Genomic DNA, 24,873 nt, shown 5'->3' with positions numbered 1-24,873 from the left:
CTATTTTTATTATCTTGGTAAATTACACACTCAAGAAAAAGCGCCGCCTATTTGGATACCGCTGGTTGAAAATTATTTTTGTGCTTCATTCCATAATTAATAATAGTTTTTATAAAACTGTTTTTATTATCTTGGTAAATTACACACTCAAGAAAAAGCGCCGCCTATTTGGATACCCCGCTGGTTGAAAATTATTTTTGTGCTTCATTCCATAAATAATATTAGTTTTTATAAAACTGTTTTTATTATCTCGGTAAATTACACACGCAAGAAAAAGAGCCGCCTATTTGGGTACCGCTGGCTTAAAATTATTTTTATGCTTCAATCCATAATTAATAATAGTTTTTATAAAACTATTTTTATTATCATGGTAAATTACACACTCAAGAAAAAGCGCCGCCTATTTGGGTACCGCTGGTTGAAAATTATTTTTATGCTTCATACCATAATTAATAATAGTTTTTATAAAACTATTTTTACTATCGTGGTAAGTTACACATGCAAGAAAAAGAGCCGCCTATTTGGGTACCGCTGGTTGAAAATTATTGTTATGCTTCAATCCATAAATAATAATAGTTTTTATAAAACTATTTTTATTATCATGGTAAATTACACACTCAAGAAAAAGCGCCGCCTATTTGGGTACCACTGGTTGAAAATTATTTTTATGCTTCATACCATAATTAATAATAGTTTTTATAAAACTATTTTTATTATCTTGGTAAATTACACATGCAAGAAAAAGAGCCGCCTATTTGGGTACCGCTGGTTGAAAATTATTTTTATGCTTCAATCCATAATTAATAATAGTTTTTATAAAACTATTTTTATTATTTTGGTAAATTACACACGCAAGAAAAAGAGCCGCCTGTTTGGGTACCGCTGGTTTAAAATTATTTTTATGCTTCAATCCATAATTAATAATAGTTTTTATAAAACTATTTTTATTATCTTGGTAAATTACACACGCAAGAAAAAGCGCCGCTTTTTTGGGTACTGCTGGTTGAAAATTATTTTTATGCTTCAATCCATAATAAATAATAGTTTTTATAAAACTTTTTTTATTATCTTGGTAAATTACACACTCAAGAAAAAGTGCCACCTATTTGGATACCGCTGGTTGAAAATTTCCTTCATTCCATAATTAATAATAGTTTATATATAAAACTATTTTTATTATCTTGGTAAATTACACACGCAAGAAAAAGCGCCGCCTATTTGGGTACCGCTGGTTGAAAATTTTTTTTGTGCTTCATTCCATAATTAATAATAGTTTTTATAAAACTGCTTTTGTTATCTCGGTAAATTACACACGCAAGAAAAAGAGCCGCCTATTTGGGTACCGCTGGTTTAAAATTATTTTTATGCTTCAATCCATAATTAATAATAGTTTTTATAAAACTATTTTTATTATCATGGTAAATTACACACGCAAGAAAAAGAGCCGCCTATTTGGGTACCGCTGGTTGAAAATTATTTTTATGCTTCAATCCATAATTAATAATAGTTTTTATAAAACTATTTTTATTATCTTGTAAAATTACACACTCTCGAAAAAGCGCCGCCTATTTGCGTACCGCTGGTTGAAAATTATTATTGTTTATATTTTTTTATTTTTCGGGATTTCGGCCTTCGGGATTCCGGCCATTCGGGATTTCGGCCATTCGGGATTTCGGCCGTTCGGGATTTCGTCCATTCGGGATTTCGGCATTCGGGATTTCGGCCTTCGGGATTTCGGCCTTCGGGATTTCGTCCGGCACCCAGTAACGACATCTCTTGTTGACAAATTCACAACGTTAAATAGTAAACGTTCATTCGAAGTTAATAATCTGTTATCAGTGCATTTGACAGTAGAACATTTTGCAATACCGCCATTCTGATAAGTGATGATACAAATACGTTTGACAGCTAACTTAAATTGAAATGAATTCAACATTCATTTAGTAGTAGGTAATTCTTGATATTTTTTAAATTAATATTATTCACAACGTATGACGTCTTCACTTTCATTATCCCACTCAAACACAGATAGTTAGTATTTGTAGGTACCCGATAAAGTCTACAATATGAACGAACTACGTAGATATCTTGTAAAAATCAAGTAATTCAGTGAAAATCAACTGTGCTAAAATAAGAAATCTATAAAAAATTAGAAATTTAATATAATTATGTGACATATTTAGTATGCAATGATGAGAAATACATTTTCATATACTTTGATGGCGTATTTACAGGAGGTTTATCATTGATTTATAATGTAAACTATTTTATATATTTTCTTCTTGCCGTGCCGTGCCATCCCCTCGTGGAAGTTGGCCACTATCATGGCGATCTTAGCTTTCATCTGCTACCGGAATAGTTCAGTGATACGTTTACCATCGACCTTTCCTTGGATGACAAGTTGGAGAATGCTGTACTTTTGTCCTCTCGTAATGTGGCCGAAGTTACTTCGCAGAACTTCAATCGATTGAGAACGTCAACGTTATTGTCACCTGGTCAGTCAAAGGAATTTTGAGGATGCGTCTATACAACCACATCTCGAAAGCCTCAATATTTTCCGTGATATATACCCACCTACTAAAAAATCCGACATATGAGGTTATATTTAAATATTATCTTAATTTTGATTTAATTTATTCTAAAAAAACTAATTGCATCGATCGACATATCTATTCAATAATTATTGAATAAAAATCCATCTTGTCTTAAAAACTTTGAACTTTCTGCTTGCTTTCTTGGTCTTCGACAAATGTTAGTTTTTGAAAACTGATATTTTTTTAAACCGGGACCTTCAAATAAAATAATTGTTTTCTTATTATCTTAAAATGTAATATACCATCAGAATCAGGGAACACAGAATTAATGGGAAGTGAAATGCCATACGGGTGTGGAGTAACAGGCAACCGATCCCGAGTGTGGAAAATTGGGATAAAGTTAAACACGTGTCAAGAATACGTTATTATAGGGTTGTCCTTCTTCTGACAACTGCTCTCGGATTATGCACTGACGCTCATTCAATATTGGTGTATTTGAAGGTTGCAGCACACACTATTGCATGTCTATAATATGTGCTTCATTTTTGTAGGATATTCACACATTCAAACACCTGTTTCAAAATGTAGTGTATTGGTGTACAGCTTATCTTAATTCCACTTATTAATCTGTTCTGTAATCAGAATTATCATAAAAAAGAGTTCTATCGCGTAAACGCCATAAACGATCTACATATATTATATATATGTGTGTATGTGTGTTTATATATATATATATATATATACATATATATATATCAGTGGCGAAGGGTAGGCTGTTAAGATTCAGGATAAATAGTGCATACTAAACTTGTTCAGTCATATCTATTTGTTTTCACTAACTACTAAGAATACAATTTTCAGCTGATAGTGCTGGTTAGTTTTTAAAATTAAATTAAACCCTGCCTCGCCAAACAATAATAGTTTAGGTATGATATGGAAGATTGAACAAAAATGGTGCACACCTTTTCAGTCATACTTATTGGTTTTCGTTGAATTAAGAACACATATTACAGATGGTGTTAAGTTAGTTTTTTTTTTAAATTCATTAAGCCCTGCCTAACCAATCCATAATCGATAAAAAAAATTCTTTTCTCTATCAATATCTAAAATTACATATGGTTTAATGGCAAAATTTTAGATATTTTATAGATAAACGAATAATTTTTGACCATTATCTTCCATGGCATGAATTACGTAAAATGTAATTGAATTTTAAAAACTAACAAACACTTTCTTTACATTGTAGTCTTAATTCAATGAAAACAAATACGTTTGACTGACAAAGTTCAGTATGCACAATCAATGTCGTACCTTAATCGCTTACCTCCACCCTTCGCCACTGATATATACATGAATACATACACGTATTTTAATTATCTATACCAAAATCACATTTTAACAAGACTCACTATCGATTTGTTTTACGTATAAAATAGTAGTCTATAATGATAATATTAATTACAAAACAATAATAATATTGATACTTAATCAAAGTAATGTACCCAATTTATTGTAAATTTCAATCAATGATTCAAAACAGTGAGTGAGATATCCACATATAATTAAACTCGTTTTTAATTTAGACGTCCACTCTACTATAAGTTTCATTGTAGTAAAATTAATACCGAATTGATAAAAGGATAATGTCGTGACATCAATATTATTGCCGTGTCCTCGTTACGAACATTTAAAAACAAATAATTTCGTATTCCTCCGTTTTGCATTGAATCGCAGTCAACAGGCACGCAGACAAGGTGGATCCTCGGAGATAATAAAGAAACATTAAAGCGGCGTGTTTGGCAACACGACACAGCAAGGCGCGGACAACACAAACGGACACTAACGGTCCAAATATGTAGGAGAATATTAATTTTATGAAAGACTCACTTAAGAGAGACAGCATACACTATAATATATATTTTATAAAAAAAAATCATGCCCACCACCACGAACTTACTATAAGTACCTAATTACAAGATAAAAAGAACTTTTTAAATACAACGTTTCTAAATTTTCTGTTGAATTATTATGCTCAATATGCTCAAACTTGTACTTGATATGAAATAAATAAATAAAAAAACAAACAAACAAATTTGGAATACTGAAATGTCATTTTGTCATTTCATTTTGATTTCCGTAGTAACGCACGTATATATTAATAATGTAGTTACTAGGACCACCCCTTTAGCAACCAATAATAGTCTTTTACTTTTTACGGATTTTTCTAAAATAACTTCCACGCAAAACAGAATTAACTGAAAATGAATTCAATTCTGCTTAAAGATGGCTAAACGCATTAAAAGAATGCATTGGCATCGTGTTCTGATATATTCTAATAGTTTCAAATGTCTAGCTAGTCGGGAAGTTAGTTAAAAATCGATTGCAAGATTTGTACTGGATAAACAACCACCGGACAAACAAGAATACGAGCTAATAAAATAGTTGTAAAAATTCAACAAACTCGTTAAGTTTCTTCTCCACTCGGACTTTGTATTATGAAGAAAATACACACCTAGTTATATGCATCTATCATCGTAGACATGTGTGTCATGGCTCATGAGTCATGACCATGCATCAGTGTATTGAATTAAGATTGATTGGCTATATTTTTTTTCACACTGTGTACAACGCTTCTCTCTAGGGAATCCAATCCCGAGCCAAAATTCTGATCCCGGGATTTCGGGATTACAATTTGACAATCCCGGGATCCCGGGACTGGTCCCGGGATTGACATTTTTTTCCATTGTTAATATAAAATTTTTATATTTACAAATAACATTGATAAAATCGGTCAAAAATAAATCTAGTATAATTTATACTATTTAAGACATTTATTGTTAATATTTTATACGTTCAATCTTGGACGTACATAAGTTTAATGGAGTAAATAATATTGTAATATAAATAATAATGTGAATTTAATATGAGATTGCTGTTTCTGGTAGTAAAGACATAATGAATGGATTAGCGAGATTTAAAATAGTAAAGCAAATAATCATGGCGTACTTATGGCCTTTCCGCTTCATAAATCTAATTAGTCAGCCAAATATGAAACTGCCGTAAAACGTATGATATCATGGTGGAATTACTTTGTTAAAAGTGCGAAGCATTGTTTTTTCCAATCTTTCTCATTATTAATAATTTATGTGAAAAAAATAATATGAATCGGCAACCTACACATGGGTATAAATCAAACTTCATTCAAACTCAGTTTATTTCTAATGTAGTTATTTTTTATTAAAAGTATTTTTCCTGTTATATTTTCGCTTTTATTTTATTTTCCATAAAAATTGATAAAAAAATCAATCCCGAAATCCCGGGATTAGGTTTATCAATCCCGGGATTCATAGGTATCGAAAATAGCTCGGGATCCCGGGATTCGGGATCCCGGGATTGGAATCCCTACTTCTCTCTAATATCACAGTTTGAACAGAACTTTACTGTGAGACTAATAAGTTTTTTTTTGTTTGATTTCGAAAATCAATCAGTTCGTGTAACTAATTTTATTTGGGACACTGTTCAAAAATACAAATAAATTCATGTGTATACATAGATTGTTTAGTGTATATTATATACCTATTATGATTAAGGCTATACTTCAGTTGAGGCATGGTCTAAAAAGATCGTGGCTAGGCGATGCGCGGATTGTGCAAATGACGCGTGCCGAACGAAAAAGCAATTTGTCATAATAATTCAACATGCGTCCATTTAATGTTATGTTTATTGTTATATTATTAAAATAATAGTATATTCATTGACATGATTTCTTTTTCAAGTATATACATAATTTTTTTTAGTCATCTTCACACGATTTAAGAATACATTCATCCGACGCCATGATAAAACAAATCGACGTGCGCACACTTCGACTGTCGGTCTCCGACTGGCGACGAGTGCGAAATTTCGTCGCACATACTGTTGAAAATTATTTGCCGTTTCACTGAAGTACGCTCTTAAACAAAACTATGAAAATCGGGCGAAATATAATACAAGTAGCATAGTAATTTTACAACGTTCGGCTTCGTGAGAATTTCTATTTCCACTGGATATTCATTCGTTATCAAAGTATTATGTTTTGTTTATTTACACACGTACAATGTTCCCTATCTACAATACATAGGTATATATATATATATATATATATATGAATTGAAAACTGATACAAACACGAAAAAATATAATATTATATACGTTTGTATTGCTCTTATATTAATAAGACGATATAATATGATTGTATTATTCACGTCATTTTCAGCTGTGTACAAAAATACAAACACAGTGTTATGATTTGATTAAAATACACACTATACTTGTAATACACAACGTATATACAAAATAGACTATAAATATAATGTCATTATGTATGCTTACAGTCTCCAAACAAAATATAATCTAATAGCGGCGCGGAGTCACGAAGAATCTGTCACAGTTGACATTTATAAATAGCTCCGCCAACTTTGAACCGAAATTCTCAACAAACTTGTGAAAAGACAAACAGATTCCGTATAGTGAATGAAGTGGAAGTATACACTTAAGTTGAAAAGGTTATAATTTATAATATATTATAACATCTGACTTATCTCGAATAATGATTGATAAGTTTATTCAAATTTCGAATGTGTACCCAAAATATTGACGTCGCGGACAATGCTTCATATACTAATTACATATTGAAATATGCACATGAATATTGCACCCATGTAAAACTTAATAATTTATAATTAATTATTTTTTTATTCAACTAATAATTCACAAGATTTAAGAATGTAACATTCTAATTATCGAACATACATAATTTTGAAAACACTTCTGAGAAAATATATTATAATCTATAGAAAAAAAGTAATTAAGTAAGTATGTTACCTTTAGCATAGTGGTATATGTGCGTGGGCGAGAAACCCGAGAGATCCAGGTTCGATTCCTGTGGGATGTCTTACTTTTTTCAAAAAGATTTTTTCTATTAGTTATGATATATTTTCTCATAAGTGTTTTCAAAATTATGTATATTTAATAATTTATTTTGACCATTAACGTGCAACCCCATCTATATACATTACTCTACCTTAAAACTGCAACAAACAATAACGCAGGATACGGATATTTTATAGCAGTAAGTTTAGACTGCTAAGTGATTCCCAACCGGAGTTCCGCTGAACTCTGGGTCTCCGCAAGCGGTGCCAGGGTTCAAATTCGAATAAACTTTTTGATAACTGAGTAAAACAGTACTTTGAAAAATTAGCTTGGTTATAGATATCGCGTAAAAGAAGTACCAACTTAGTGAGAATTTTATTTAATAGAGGAAATTTTGTAGCAACAATAGAAGAAGGAATAAAAACTACAGAATTTACAGTTCAGTAATAGTCGTCGCCACCTACTATGCACTGGTTGTTTAATTTCTGTAAAAGCTTTCTGACACCAAAATATTAATAGTAATAGACGATACAGTCAACATCTCTCTGATGGTGGCTGATTCCCGATAAGGGACGGTACTAGAAATCGATATCAATTTCATGTGAGCTCTTCCGTTCCTTTAGGCTGTAAAAGACAAATATAAAATCAAATCTACATGTGATAAATTAAATATATCATAAACAATATTACTAACTTAGAACGTTTGTAAAGTAAGATGAATCGTTGGGGAATGGGATTTAAACATGACTTATCTCACAAGTTAGCTTAGGCAGCTGACAGGGAAAATTATTGTTACAAATCCTTGCTGAATTCAATTAGGGAAATGTCTCGGCACACAATAAGTGGGAATTCGTTACAGTGAAGTAACAAACAACCCATGTTTTGAGCAGTTGATTTAATGCAAATGTATGCAGAGTGGATCGATACTTTTTGTACAGTGTTGAGTTTTTACTGCGCCATATATATTATAATATTATGTATTGGTTAATCCAATATTTTACCCAACTTATAGGGGATAAAATGAGAGTTTCATTTGATTGATAGAGTTGTATACAGATAAAACGCTTAATACCAAGATGTTAAAGAAAACTTTTACGTATATAGATGATGCTTTTCCACTGTGCGTACATACCTACTGATTTTTTTGTGAAATTTCTCTAATACAAAACAGGTATATTATGTAAAATTTATTCCCGACCATTGTAATTAATTTATATCCATTACTGATGCACTACTACGTTAGCCAAATTATAATATATTTTCTTTTCGGTGGACTGTAATATGACTGAATGATTCGGATGCTGGGAGGGGGGCTTATATCAAAGACGCCAGGCACTGACATTTAATAATAATGAGGCCGGCTCCATTGTTTGGTTGTCACTCACTCGCGACTGATTATTGAGTCACCATGTGCGGTCATAACCAGTGCACGTAAACGACGTCTTAATGTTTCATAGGTTATAGGTGTTTACGGGTGGTTGCAGAATGACTACCTGTTAATAGTAGGCCTGGCAAAGATAATTGTGTCAGATGGGTAGGACTTTTATGTTGTATTAGGGCCGCCATAATTGGCCCAACCATATATTAATAAAAACCACATATATTTGAATATACTATTATCTATGTATTTATACCTACATACGTGTAATGCACGCCGAATAAAAAGTTACATTTCATTGAATGACAATAAATACAGCTGAGCTCAGAGTAATGATTATATAGAGAGGCAAAATGAAGCCGTGTTTCTTATGTATAATGCACAGTAGAACCTCGGTTTTATTATTATCAACTTAACTATGAAACGTTATACCATCGTGTTGCTTCTGATTACGGCTACCAAATTTAAACACAACTTAGTTAACCATATGTTCTACTAAAATAACTAAAAATAATTACCACTAACTTTATATTTAACACAAAGACAATAAATTTCAGCAACAAGAGCTCGCAGTTTTAAAATGAATGTAATCAGTCAAATCCATATTTGCCGGCTACCTCTACAAAAAATATTTAATTCAGCCGTAGAAATTCTATCTTACTCTAACGCATAGTGCGGAGATATAAGCGTGCCGAATGCTTACTCAATCGCACGTATGATTCGTTTTTATTAAGGCCTTTAATCTATTAAATGAAAAATTACGTACCAACATACCTAAACTCCTTGACATTAAGATATTAAAATGGAAGTTATATCAGTTGTGTACGTTATAAGTAGGTAAGAAATGCTTTATCTGATCTCGTATTATTTTGATAGCTAGATTTTCCAATACTCTACAATCAATGATTATATTTTTTGAATTAAACACACAGTAAAGCAGTGGTTTCCAAACTTTATATTGCTACGCCTCCCTTTAAAAAAATCTAATCCTGGCGCCTCTTCCCCTTTTTAAATAGTCAAAAATGTACTAATATAAAAATGAAAAAAAAAAATATAAAAATAAACACGATTCTATATCCACACGAACTTTGTAAAATCGAGATCTTTTATTTAAATAAATAATGTGAAAAGTGCATTAGCAAACTATCTTAAGTTCAGTATTCAGTAAATAGATTTTTGTTTGCTTCAATATATCTGGCCCATAAATCATGTAAAAGTGGAAACATGACGAACCATAGACTATAGATACATCTGACGAACTTATTTTTTTTGTAATCTTGATTTCCAAAGCTCCATTTTTTATGAATGCCTTCACTTTGTCTTTTTAAATCAGTGAATGCATTCATTAGTGGTCCTTGCATTGATTTATTCACTCAATTTATTTGCAAATTTCAACCAAATAGACAAGTTTAACAACAAAGTTATCGTTCCTAATCAAATTTGCCTCAAATTTCAATTTTATGATTTGACCCTTTTATTTCATTTTGTTCACGAGATAGCCAGCGCGCTTCACAATAGGATAGAAGTGAGGTATTATAAAATTAGTCTTCATATCTTCAGACAGGTTTGCAAACAACCTTTTATATGACTTTTTATAACTAGCGGCCGTTTTGTAAACTATGCATTTGCAAACTGCAAACCCGTGGCTACATTTGTGTTACACTTTTCGTGCCTCCCTTTGTAACACTCCGCGCCTCCCAGTTTGGAAATCGCTGCAGTAAAGTGTATACTAAATGTTGACTATATACCTAATTACAAAATCGTGATTGACCGACAACCATTGACATAGTTTTAAGTTTCACATTACACAAAAAAACGACGTTCAAAGGGCGAAGTTGAATCGAATATTCAAATACCAAGAAATAATCCAAACTAAATGTGTCATCATTAATCATCGATGATAATTATTGTAGATTTAAACATTTTTTATGAGTCGATTAGGTACTACTTCGGGTTAAGAACTAAAAATTAATAAACAATTTTACCGTTACTTAAAATTGTTTATTACTCGCTGAAAGATTATTCTCTAACGCAACTGTACGATTGCCGGTACATTCATAATGAATGATGACATTAACATCATTATCAACGTTCACCTGGAAAGAGTGTTGGGCTCAGTTGAGCGGAGCGTACTTCGTTGTATCTTCGGATCCATCAATGACAGAACGACACACAGTTCGGGTGGAGACGTAAAGGTAGCAAAACAAGAGTTGAGGCGGCCAGAATACTCACACAGACGCATTGTTTACAAAGACGATGTTTCAAATGTTTAAAATGACTTTTAAAAAAGGAGATTCTTTATTTAGATTTGCGAAAAAAAATCGAAGTACTTAATCAAAAAAGGAACAGCCTGTAAAAGAATTCTGTATTCTTCAGAAATTCATCACTACACAATCTTTCGTATCTACGATCGCTTCAACTTTCGGTAACAGACCTATACATACAACTACAAACTGTTTGCTTTGTACGGGGTGCCCGCACATTGTACAGCCCCCTTAGCCGGCTCTCACATCAAAACTCGTCTCGCCTTAAAACGTGTCGAATATGTCGATGTGACGTCATCGTTATTCAACACAAATAACAAAACACACGTTGCCAAATGGTGCACCGCAGATTGGTCGAATGTGACTGTTTCGTTTGAAAAAAACATCTGGCTGTTGCAATCGTCAAGTTGCATCCTTCTCGGGCTCCGAGTCGAAGGGTCGAAGTCACATGCAAACACCAACGAATTGGTCATTCCTATACCGGCTCACAGATTACCGCATTCAAATATCTATACTTTTCTATACGTTTCGAAGACTACGGGCGACTGTCGCTAGGTAGATGTGCGCGGTATTCACAAGCAACGCTGGATCTCAGTTCTCGGAAGGTTTGTTCGGCACACGAGACGAGTTTTGATGTGAGAGCCGGCTAATGCTGACCCATGTAGGTACACGGGATGGACGAGACACGCTAGACAAAGAAACTGATATTCGGGAAGCCGGAAGGCAAACAAAAACTAGGTAGACCTTTTTTTCTATAATCTAAGGTAGACCTCAAACAAGATGGAGGGATAGTGTCGAATTATAATTATTAAATATATCTAAGTACATACATAAATTACTAAATAAATAGTAAATACTGTGTACTGAGGTACCTACTTGACAAATATATTTCCCCTCGGATTGGTTATCTGTGCATGTCAAAGGACTTAATATTTTCCAAATATACCAGTCGTAGAAACAGTAATTATTCACTTGTGTATGAACTTCTCAAACTAAGTACATATTTACGAATGCACAATAATTATTGGCAGCTTTGACAAGTACCTACACCTGTCGTGGGACTGACAATACATCGGTAAATAAGGTGCGTATCATATTTACATTTATGTATCATGTACCCATCAAACCAAGTACCTACCTAGTTTATTACGAACGCGCTAATTTCTAGTAAAAATTCTAAGGTTAAATCGATTTAATTAAGTACAAAAAGGTAATCATCGCCAAATGTAAAAAAAAGCTAAATGCAATCATGGCGCCCGCATACCTTGACAAATTCCAAAATAAACTCAAGAGAAAAATGTCATACCTATGAGACGTCCTTGCACTTAATCCGATGCGGCATGGGTGTCCAACCTTATCGGACTTGTGTTTTACTTATTTCATGTACTACGAAAAAGTCTTACTGCTGTGAAGTTGCTTGGAAAATAATATAAAAAATGACTATGCATGTCAAAGAAAACCTTTCCTATATAGACGAAGCCGAATTTGAATCTGAAGACCTATGATTCAATAAACTGTATTTTACATAAACTGTATTTCGCATTACCGATGCATTTGTAAGTGCTAGGCCGTAGTGATTTGGCGGGCTAGGCGCGGCGGCGTCTTGCGAAACTCAAACGTATAACCGTGTGTGAAATGTTCGTGGACAGTGTCTTTTTGTGGCATAATACACACGGTTATACGTTTGAGTTTTGCAAGATGCCGCCGCGCTCGCCAAACCACTACGGCCGAGTACTAAAACATTTCAAATCGATGTCACCCACAGTTGTCAAAAACCGTAAGTACACAATTTGAGTTCAATTAATACGAGCCAATTCTTGAAAGTTAAAATGTATACCTATTCCGACCATGACCGATCCTAACAGGATCATATGGGCCTCCACAGAGTAGAGGTTTGTATTAACAGATTTTGTTTTTTACGTGAAATGGATGTCAGCCACTTGCTCAACCTATTAGGTCCATACCCTGACTCACACACAAATTGAAAAACAATATGTGTACTTGCCAGACCCAGGGTTCGAACCTGGGACCCACGGCGTGATAGTCCAACGCTTAAGACGCGCGGTCACCGTAGGCGTTAAAAGGGCAATACCTATAGGTACCTATAAATTAATAAACAATGTAACAAGTCAAAATATGACAAAAGAAGAAACCAAAGGTTGATTATACAATTGCAAAATTGTATAAGTAATACGGACGGAATTTAAACCAATATCTAGGTACCTCAATGGTATATTTTAATGAAATTTTGTCATGATTAGTATGATTGCCGGTCGGTTGACTGCTAAAATCCGCTGTTCGGATTGCGTAAGATGCAGATTCAAGTCCTGCTCGGTACAAATATAAAAAAATCATGTAAATAGCTATATTCGATAAAGAATGCTGCAGTCTTACACAATTTGTATTATTCATTTGAATATAATAATAAAACATAAATTTGTTAGTATTTCTTTTAAGTTTCATGTTCTTCCACCTTGAAGAAACTTCATAATGAAATGTTGATACAATTTAAGGTAAAATAATTATTAACCAACGTTTACACGTTACCTTTACAGGTGAGAGTTGCTTTTATACTTTTATACTCATTGCAGTAGTATAATAGTTTTATCATAATTACCATAATATAGCAAAAACAGAATATTAATGATTTGTTTATAATCCATAGTATGTATAATAATTTCAGCAGAAATACTTAGGTAGTTAAATTCTAAACTCCGAGGGAATTGAATGTAGCTGTACGGATGTGTTTATACAGCAGCAGATCAATCCCGGTTGTTGATAGTGATGATCTATAAAATAGCATGTTCATAATATATTTTAATAATTTTTAATTTAAATGTACGCGATCGACCGGTTGACCTCAACTGACAAACAGTAATGCGCGAAATAAAGTGGGCTACTACATAAAGATTTGTATTGAGCTAAAAATAGACGGTTCCATACTATCGTGCTACTCCAGTGTCAACAGAGATCAAGTGAAGATAAAAAAAACCATCTGTGTGACAATTTTTTTATATCTATCTATCTATATTCTATACTATAGTTACGCGATTGTAACAGTGGAATCCGGATACAATGATATGCATAATACGAGTATTATACTAATATTTTGCAATATGTGGGTGACTTTTGCTTGTAGGGATGGTGTGGAAAAAAGATAGGTAAGGTATAAGTACCTAATATTTTGTTAAGTACATGGGTTTGTGCAAAAATCGTCACACTTCAACACAAAAATTACCCACGCATTTATTTTATTCCCCAATTCGTTAAAATTGAGTTTATATTTTGATGGTTATGTGAGATCACATTTTTTATAATAAACCCTTCGTCAAAATTAACACATTATGTTATCAGCCCCTCTTTAATGTTTGATGTCATATATGAACGAGTGACGACCCGTTATTTATATGTCTGATAAACGTTCTCATTATGCACTTACGAGATAAGAAGGTAGATATAAGATAAATAAATATACTTCATATTATCATAATACATTATGAACAATATTATAATATCTAAAATTGTAGTTTTTGACACCAACTAACAATTATATTGCGGTCAATCGCGTTATTCAGACAATTAAATAATCGGTATTTTTATATCAAAATACAATTGAATTTAAGTAGATAAGTGTATTCATGTAGTCATGACTTATTAATTACTAGGTTATGTATACGTTTGACTAAAATACGGCGATCCATTGAAATCCTGACCGCAGCATTAGTAACCGATTATCTTATACAATTATTATACAGTAATACCCCGACTTACGCGAACTCGGAGTTACGCGGTTCTTGATTTTATCGTTTGGCAACACTGCCGTCTGCTATCTTCAGTGTTTCTCTTGTTTTAATACAAATTGGACCCTTAAAAAACTATGTCGTCCAAACGAAGTGAATCTGATTCTCCTGGACCTAGTAAGAAAAGAAAAACGATATCTTTGGAATGTAAACTTAACATTATCAAGGATTTTGATATCAGAATAAAGAAATTCTGCATGAAAAAAAGAAGGCATTGTGTTATCATTTTTGTTAGATTTCATGAAGCCATCGACATCTAAATATTTTTTTTATGTAACTCATTTATTTTTTTAATATTTTGCGTATTATATACAAATAAGTGCAATTTTTAACCAATTTGCAACATTTTTCATAATATAAACTAGTGTATTTGTTAGTCCTTGGTCCCAATTAAACAAAATTTATATGTATTTATATGCAAAGTTGTCGCCCAAGATGGCTGCGCGGCTTTAGCGTCGGCCCATAACATCGTGGGTCCTAGGTTCGAATGCTGGGTCGTGCAAATATTGTTTTTCAATTTGTGTGTTGAGTGAGAGTATGGACCTAATAGGTTCAACAAGTGGCTAACATCTATTTCTCGTAAAAAACAGAAATCTGCTAATACAAATATGATCTTACTAGGATCGGACATGATAAGAAAGAAAATGCAAAGTTATACCCCGACTTACGCGAATTCGACTTAAGGGCGGACATGCTCAGCGTGGGTCAAAATGGAGCTTTTTTCTATTTTCAAAGCATGATCCTGGACATACCTTAAATGTTGTAGATAATCTATTTATATAATTTTGAAGCCTTTTTACCCTTTATATTTATTTTAAACATTTGATGACTGCATAAAGTATTTTTATTAGATAAAATAGTATTCTTTTAAATCTCTCGCTCTAATGTTTTAGAATATAGTCATATTTCAGTACATAACTGTGCAGTGGTGATAAGATTTTTTACATGTATTAATTTTTAAACGCATTTATAAAACCATCAGTATAATTTATATCGACATTATTATAGTGAAATATTTACGATAAAAAATTATATTTATAATCTCTGTGAAACCCAAATTTTACAAGAATTAGGCATTTTATTATTCAAAAAATGGGCAAGATTAACACATTTGAAGATCAGGTGTACCCTAGATGATACCCTAAAATTAATAGGTGAAGTTTTCTCCGCAGAAATGACTGGACTTTTCAAGCATTGTCTGACGTCAAGCTACTTTAGCTTTCAGGTTGAACAAACCGAAGGTGTCGCTATGGGGTCTCCTTTGTCTCCCGTGGTTGCGAATTTTTTCATAGAAAATTTTGAACAGACAGCTCTTGACACTAGCAGATTAAAACCTTCGTGCTAGTTACGGTATATTATTACGGTATGAAGAAGGACACACGGTGGAAACCCAAAAATCAACTACGATAACGGGGGGCAACGCGAAAAGGATGATTTGATACGTCACGATCCTACCAGTCGTATTCAAATGTCTTTGGAGAAATTTGACACGGGGGGTATTTGAATGCAGTCAGAAGATTAAAATTAACTGTAGACGCTAGGAACCCATAGAGTATTAGCCAGAGAAGCGACAACATTGTACGGGAAGGGCTTTATCGGGAAGCCTTAGCCCAATACGATGACGCAAAGTACCGAGCAAAGGGCTCATTTATAATTTTAGTTACATTAAGGGCCCACATGTCCAACGAAGGTCAAAATGGAGCTTTTATGGTATTTTCAAAGCATTAGCCTGAACATTCCTTAAACGTTGTAGACACAGAACAGATAATAAATAGAATACCGATAGGCCATATTCAATATGCCGCATGGTGAAGCAGGATTTTGAATGTGTGAGTGTCCTACGAAAATGAAGCACGCATTATGCACGTGCAATGGTGTGTGTAATACACCATCATTAAATGAGCGTAAATGCATAAACCGAGAGCAGCTTTCAGTATTCGACGTAAAACGTATTATTGACACGTGTGAAAGATAGCCCGGATGCTTCCTTACTCGAGTCGATTACCTGCTATCGCCTTACCCGTTATGTATTTCAGTTCCAATTATTTCTGAGTTCCTTGGTTGTAGATAATCTATTTATATAATTTTGAAGCCTTATTATCAAGTATTTTTATTACATAAAATAGTATTCTTTTAAACCTCTCGATCTAATAATTTAGAATATGGTCATATTTCAGTATATCCATATGCAGTGGTAATTTTATAGATTTATTAATTTTTAAACGCATTTATAAAACCATTAGTAAAATTTATGTTGACATTATTATAGTGAAATATTGACGATAAAAAATTATATTTATAATCTCTGTGATACCAAATTTGACAAGAATTAGGCATTTTATTATTCAAAAAATGGGCAAGATTACCACATTTGAAGATAATTCTAAAGATACTGATTATAAGCTATGTCTTTGACCTGTCTATGTCTTTATATAAGTATTATATATTATTGCATCAAAAAATCAACATGTCTTATACCCAACCAGATACGGCTGCATTACAAACGAGTCCACCAAGGGTACTAGTTAAGAAATGAAATATAATATTTTTAAGAGTACAGTACCTAGGTACTAGGGAATCGAATCCCGAGCCAAATTTTTGATCCCGGGATTGGCATTTTTTCGATAGTTAATATAAAAATTTTATGTATACAAAAAGCATTGATAAAATCGGTCAAAAATAAATCTAGTATAATATAATTAAATTTAGACTATTTAATTTAATTCAATATATGTGAAAAATAAAATGAATTGGCAAACACATAACAATTGGTAATAAATTAAACTTCAGTCAAACTCAGTTTATTTCTAATGTAGTTATATGTTATACAAAGTATTTTTTCTGTTATATTTTCGTTTATGGTTTATCTTCCATAAAAATTGATGAAAAAATCAATCCCAAAATTTTCGGGATCATATTTACCAATCCCGGGATTCATGGGTATCGAAAATAGGGTACTGTTCGGTTATACGGAATACAGCGGAAAACGCATTTTGAAAATAGCCGATAAACTGGATTATTTGTTAGTTTGGGTTAGTTTAGGTTAGGTTAGGTTCGGTTAAGTTAGGTTAGGTTAGGTTAAGTTTGGTTAGGTTCCGCTGTATTCCGTATAACCGAACAGTACCGAAAATAGTTCGGGATCCCGGGATTAGAATCCCTACTAGGTACCTAGTTATTAAATTTACAAACAATTTTAGGCTACAAATGAAAAGGGTTGAAGTTTATCCAGAGACGACACTGGGGTAAACCGAAATAGCTATCAACTCAGAATACATTCAGTTATATTCAAATAGATTTATACCAAAGTAATGTTGTATAATATAATAGTTTACTTAATCACATGCTTACTTAATTATAAACAAAAATTATCTAATCTTCTAATCAGATACTCACCTAATTTATTAGTCGACATATTACCTACCTCGTATAAAGATTTATATTATCACTAACTTATACATACAATTAACTGTCATGGTACCTATATTATTATCAAAACTGCAATAATTATTAATTGATGGAGAAAATTGCTAAAAAGGGTACGTATTTACGTAGAGTACACCTACTACAGATTTTTCTCCCAGTAGTAAGTACCAACGCGGAAGGTGGGTACATACTTAATTTTTATTTAAAAAATATTTGACAAAATATAATAATGTCCCTACAGGCGAATGACATAACAAGCAGTTTAAATTTACATATCATTATCACACTAAACAACAACTTAATGTTTGCGAAAATGTTTCGTCGGACACAACATAACAATAAAATATGAAAGCCAAACATGAATTTCTTTGTGTGTTTATTTAAAGAAATATGAATTGATGTATGAAACATACCTTTTTATTAGACGGCTTCTCGAAATCTTTGAAAAAGTCTTAAGTATTTTCGAGATTTATCTCAATCTGTCACATAAAATACACAATGAAAAGTGAGTATCAAAGATCAACCGAAAGAGTACACTAACAGGAGACGCGCACTCTACCCCGCAATATCAAGAGAACTGTCAAAATTTTCGGCAAACTAGACATGCGTCGTTCTCGAACGAACGTATCTTTTAAAACTAATCTTTAGCCAGCGAACAAATCGGTCCCGAGTCACGTGGCGCTTATGTCGTTCGAGGCGAACGAGATTCGCGAGAGTGCGCGCGCAGTATAGGAAGAAACGTGGGTGCGAAGGATACGCTGCCCGGCGAACGGAATATATCGTTCGAGGCGAACGAGATTCGCGAGAGTGCGCGCGCAGTATAGTAAGAAACGTGGGTGCGAAGGATACGCTGCCCGGCGAACGGAATATATCGTTCGAGGCGAACGAGATTCGCGAGAGTGCGCGCGCAGTATAGGAAGAAACGTGGGTGCGAAGGATACGCTGCCCGGCGAACGGAATATGTCGTTCGAGGCGAACGAGATTCGCGAGAGTGCGCGCGCAGTATAGGAAGAAACGTGGGTGCGAAGGATACGCTGCCCGGCGAACGGAATATGTCGTTCGACGCGAACGAGATTCGCGAGAGTGCGCGCGCAGTATAGGAAGAAACGTGGGTGCGAAGGATACGCTGCCCGGCGAACGGAATATGTCGTTCGAGGCGAACGAGATTCGCGAGAGTGCGCGCGCAGTATAGGAAGAAACGTGGGTGCGAAGGATACGCTGCCCGGCGAACGGAATATGTCGTTCGAGGCGAACGAGATTCGCGAGAGTGCGCGCGCAGTATTGGAAGAAACGTGTGTGGTTGCGACGAGATTCCGTAATTCGTACGCGCTAGTAGGTACTATACATTTTATTACAGCAACAAAAGACACAATTGACCTAATCTGTCCGAACAAATCACTATCCGTAATTAACCTATTCGGTCGGAGTCCTCATTAAGTGACTCATTTCCCATAGCTAGGCAAACACTATTCTTGCCAACCACATAATTGTATATTCCCATGTTTTACAACTCTTAATTATTTTCGTACTGAAAATAATTATAATATTGTAGGTACCTATTCGTCTTGGATATTTTCGATTATATAATTATTTAAATATTTTCTAATAATATCTATATCGTATAATATCAATTAATTTATATTGTTCTTTTTAACAACTAATTGCAAGATGAAATAAAGACAATAACACGTAATATTAAATCATTCACATCTCAATTTGAAAAGATCTCAATTAAATTTTTTATTCTGTAAAATATATTCAAGTAATAAAGAAAAACATTTTTGTTATCATGGTTTATTATTATCACTAGAGTTATACTCTAACAGGGAAATATAATATTATGTGCCTGGCAGCACTATTGCATTGTTGCCATGACGTTGTTTTACTTTTTCAGAGATGTCGTTAGTTTGAATAGGTACCTACGTTTGAAATTACCAATCGATTGGGTAAGTTGAAACTAAGTACAGGGAAATGAATATTAGGGGTTTAATTAATATAAATTTTAACATGTTTTAACGTAATTAAATGCTTAAATTTGAAGTCAATAGTATAAGTAATATGTTTACAAAAAATTCTATTTTTATGGCAATACCGACATCTCTACAAAAACTAGAATAATCTTTATCTTATTCCTAAAGCTTTTTTAAAACTTTCACAGTAGGTACTGGTAGACATTTCAAATAACATGTTCAATAAATTTAAAATATAAATTTTACACAGATGGATAATTAGGTGAAACAATAAATTAAGATGAATTCCAAGGTTTCGCAAGTTATTATAAAAAAATACATGTAGCAAGGTCACACCATCCTCGAAATGAATATTATATTTTCGATGGAATTTGAAAATCAGCGATATGAAAACGTTGGGCGAGTAGATACCTACCTAATCTGTGCCTAAAACAGTATTATAGACAGTGATAATATAAAAAAATATAAATGAACTACAATCATAATATGGAACATACCTACCTAATGGAATGTTCTTTTTTTTGCGAATAAACGATTTTTTGTTTTGATTTTTCTCATAATAGCTATAAGTAGGTAGGTACATATTATTTTTTATTTATTAAGTACATAAGTTTGGAAAGATATAACAAAATGCTAATAATCATCAGATTGGAGAGAACATTATTATCATCACTTTAGTGACGTCCTGAATACTGTCGCACTAAAGCAGAAGTGAAATTTCGCGCCATTTGTAAAGTCTTTACTTACCTATTGTTTCAATATTAATAAAATTCTTACATGGATTTTTAATGAATAATCATCTGATTTAGCAGGTGTTCGTTACCAGCGCTGCAGTTTGAAAAAATCTTCTTTCTATATAATTATCCTACGTTTAATGGTTGTATTATATAACCTTCCTATATTTTTGCCGCCCCTAAGAATGTGCCGTCCTTAACAGTGCATGCCCTGCCTCTCCCCACGGGACGTCACAGTTTATCACTATAAATTTCCTTACATAGGTATAATTTTCAATTCAACGCATCAAGTGATCGGTCATAACATAATATTAATTTAGCTCATAATGTAGGGAATATTTACTTTGTATGTGAGAAAATAAGTTGGTATAGATAGGTAGGTAGGTACTTTATCTACATGTTTTAAATTTATTTAAAGTCTCATTTCATTAGTTTATCAGTAACTTTTACTATATTAATGATCGGATTGTGGATGGGTAAAATTCGAACAATTTAGAAACCGGGACACATGTACATTTTTTGTCCTTTTCATCCCTCTAATTAAATTCGACAGTAGGCCACCTACTACATACCTAATCAATAAAAAATATTTTCTTTTAAAAAAGCAAAATAATTATTAACGATCATTGTAAAAAGATTTTTTTTTATCTTGTACCGATCTGCATAGATTAATGGTAATATTAATTATTGTCTAGGTACTAAGTATATTTTTTTATAGACATCCATATATATACTGTGAAATTTTCAAAAAACCCTACAATTTTGGGGTTAATTTGTATGTAATTTGTAATAATCTGCTTTCCACGCAACCTATTCTGAAAATTTGTATTATTCTCTTTCTTTAGTTGATTTGTCGCTCTTCTCTAATGTACCACCCTCAAACAGTGCATATCCCGCCTACTCCCCACGAGACGTCACTGGCTCGGTAGAATAACTATAAATGTTATCTAGGTTTCGGTTTGTCATAATATTTGTACCTACTCACCGAATTGTTATCTGTTATGAATTATTGCCAAGTACCTACGCCAGGGAACACAAAATAAACGGGAACTGGCTTACCCTTACTTAGTAATAAAATAATTTCATGACCAATGTGAGAATGTTACCTAATAAAATATTGTTTAAAATACAACGCGCGTTTTCAAATTGGTATTCCCATATCAAAAATCTTTTCAAGGTTTGCAAAACTACGGTGAGCTGGTAACATTGTTTGAAATAGTGCAGTACGCTGCAAAAATTCGTAAGAATTAACTATTTCTGCGTACAAGCAAATAGTAAAAATGTAATGCGTGCTGTCTCTTTTTACCTTATTGATAATAATGTGTTGTTCATTCAATCCTCGATGCACTGTTTGAATACACACTTTTTTTCTCTTTCAATCTTGCGTCACTATGATTTTTTGTTTGTGAAAACTCAGTTTTGGATTAGGGTGTATGTGTAGAATTATTTTTGAAATGTGTTGTAGATCGCACAATTTCAGTAACTGCCAACAGTCGACTCAACGTTAAATTTAATGTAAATAATGAATTATTCTTTTATTTGTTGACATTATAGAACTCTTTTAGTTATCAGTAGAACTTCAAACCAATTTTCACGAGGTACAATACAATTATTATAGTACATAAAAATATTACATGGAACCAGTTAACACTATTTTTTATTATTACAAATATAAAAATGTTTCAATTTAATTTATACACATAGTAAAAACCACAGTTTTTCATTAAACAAACATAACTAGAAAAGGAAGGGATAGATAGAGCCGTTGCCCGGAATAATGTTGTATCCAACAAAATTGTCAATGTTGAGTTATTGATGGAATAATGTTGGGTATGTTTTTATGCATCGTTTAAGGTAAGTAGTATGGCAAAGAAAAAATATTTAGGATTGTGGCAGCATTTTAAAGTTATTGGTTTGTGGAAGAACGTTGTATATGCTATTGTCAAAATGGCGTCGCCGTCCATCAATATCACGCAGCGTGGTATAATTCACTTGAATAAAGGAAGAAAACGGACATCTAATGTTTTGAACTGGACAACTATCAAAGCTAGGAAGCTGAAGGATGTAGGAAAAGAGTATTTATCCAGAAAAAATATTATTAAGCCTGCAATTTACCCGTCAAAACAGTTTTGTGGAATAATGTTGTATACCATTTGACAGTTCTGTTGATCTCATGAATAAAATTATTACGTTCGATATATTATTAATATATCGAACGTTAATCGATTGTATTTAATTGATTTATCCATATTGTTATTGGAAATGTTGTTTGATAATAATGCTGGCATTGTAGTGCTCTATATATTGTGACTTAATCTAATACCGTTTCAATTTTTTTTAATCGTTCCTAGTTCTATTTTGCAAGGTCGCGTTTGTGCCAATTTTTTTTTTATCCGGGATGTGTTCTCGATTTTAATATCAAGACAACTATTCAATTATCATTCAGGTTACTGAATCACAATGGATAAAGTCATCATCTCGTCTCATGTATTGAGAGTCGAATGTCGGACGCTATGTTCAGAAAGCAGACGAAGATAATTCTAAGCTCAAAGACCTCAATGACATGTGTGAATTCATGTTAGATGAGCATGCTGCCTTTTTAAAGACACTATTGAGTGAAGCAGAATGAATAAAATACATTTTGCGGAATAATGTTGTATGTGAAATTTTCATATACAACATTTTTCCACTAATTTACTATATTTTTTTGTAATAACTCCAAATTAAATGCCTTTCCACACCACACAAAACAAGAATATTGTTGGATACAACGTTATTCCGGGCAAGGGCTCAATTTATTATTATAATATTGTGTTTTTCATGTTTTCAAATTATAGTTTCTAAAAAATACATAAAATAACATACGAAATACATATTACAACATTGATGGAAAATGCATTTAATTACTCAGTGTTTATTTAAAATGTTAAGCATATTTGTTCAGCTTATCGAACGCGTTCATTGTAAATTTTTTTTACATGAAATGTTTATAAAATAAACGAGAATTTAGCTGTAAGTATAAACAATTATTGTATTTAAGACAATTATTTTATTAAAATTGAGTTGTTTGAGATACAATGTTAAGATTTTTTGAAATATTTAGATGCTTAGATCAAGATGAAAAGATTGCTTATATTATGGTAATGTTGCCTACTTTTAACATTAAAATCAGGGTACAAGTCGGTTATGCGGAATACAGCGGCAAACACATTTTGAAAATAGACGATATACTGGATTATTTGTTAGGTTTGGTTAGTTTAGGTTAGGTTAAGTGAGGTTAGGTTAGCTTAGCTTAGATTAACCTAACAAATAATCCAGTATATCGGCTATTTTCAAAATCTGTTTACCGCCGTTAGTGTATTTTTTAAGAATATTATATATAATATATAATAACAATCGACGTTTCTTATGCCGGGTCCACACTGGTAACATGTCGCCGGTAACCTCGTTAAATTTTACGATAAGTATGATAATTATCGTAAAATTTAACGAGGTTGTCAGCGACATGTTGCCAGTGTGGACCCGGCATTAGGTTAATAATAAATTATTTTTTATTCGATAATGCCATGAATTTAAAAAAAAAAAATGCTTAACAATACATTAGGTATTAGATATAATTCATGTATATCAGATTAGATTTATAAATCATTACAAAACGTTTAATACGAATAAGTATAATATTGTAGCATCACTGTTTATAGTACATATACGTTACATATTCATTGTTAGCAATGGTAAAATTACTGTAAATTTTTTTGTCGTTGTTGGTGATCTGAGGTTGTCCATCACTGTGTTATGGCATAATCGAACGGAACAAACGGGACCGAGAACATGTTCGCGCGTTCGCCGCTCGTTTTCT

The 24,873-nt window shown here is 32.8% G+C and overlaps 1 protein-coding gene across 1 annotated transcript in view; it reads right to left on the bottom strand.

Moving 5' to 3' along the window:
- The window catches only part of LOC147078289 (serine/threonine-protein kinase NIM1), a 185,623-nt gene extending 166,734 nt beyond the window's left edge, over positions 1-18,889 (bottom strand). The window contains exon 1 of the mRNA XM_085958254.1: positions 18,724-18,889. The gene's annotated coding sequence lies outside the window, so the exon portion shown is untranslated. The remainder of the gene's footprint in view (positions 1-18,723) is intronic.
- Positions 18,890-24,873: the final 5,984 nt, after the last annotated feature.

This window comes from Rhyacophila brunnea, unplaced genomic scaffold (assembly GCF_057557595.1).
Source record: "Rhyacophila brunnea isolate RB1 unplaced genomic scaffold, BYU_Rbru_1.0 scaffold_11, whole genome shotgun sequence".
Lineage (NCBI taxonomy): Eukaryota > Metazoa > Arthropoda > Insecta > Trichoptera > Rhyacophilidae > Rhyacophila > Rhyacophila brunnea.
The sequence above is the reverse complement of the archived record's forward strand: the minus strand, read 5'-3'. Positions and strand labels throughout refer to the sequence as shown.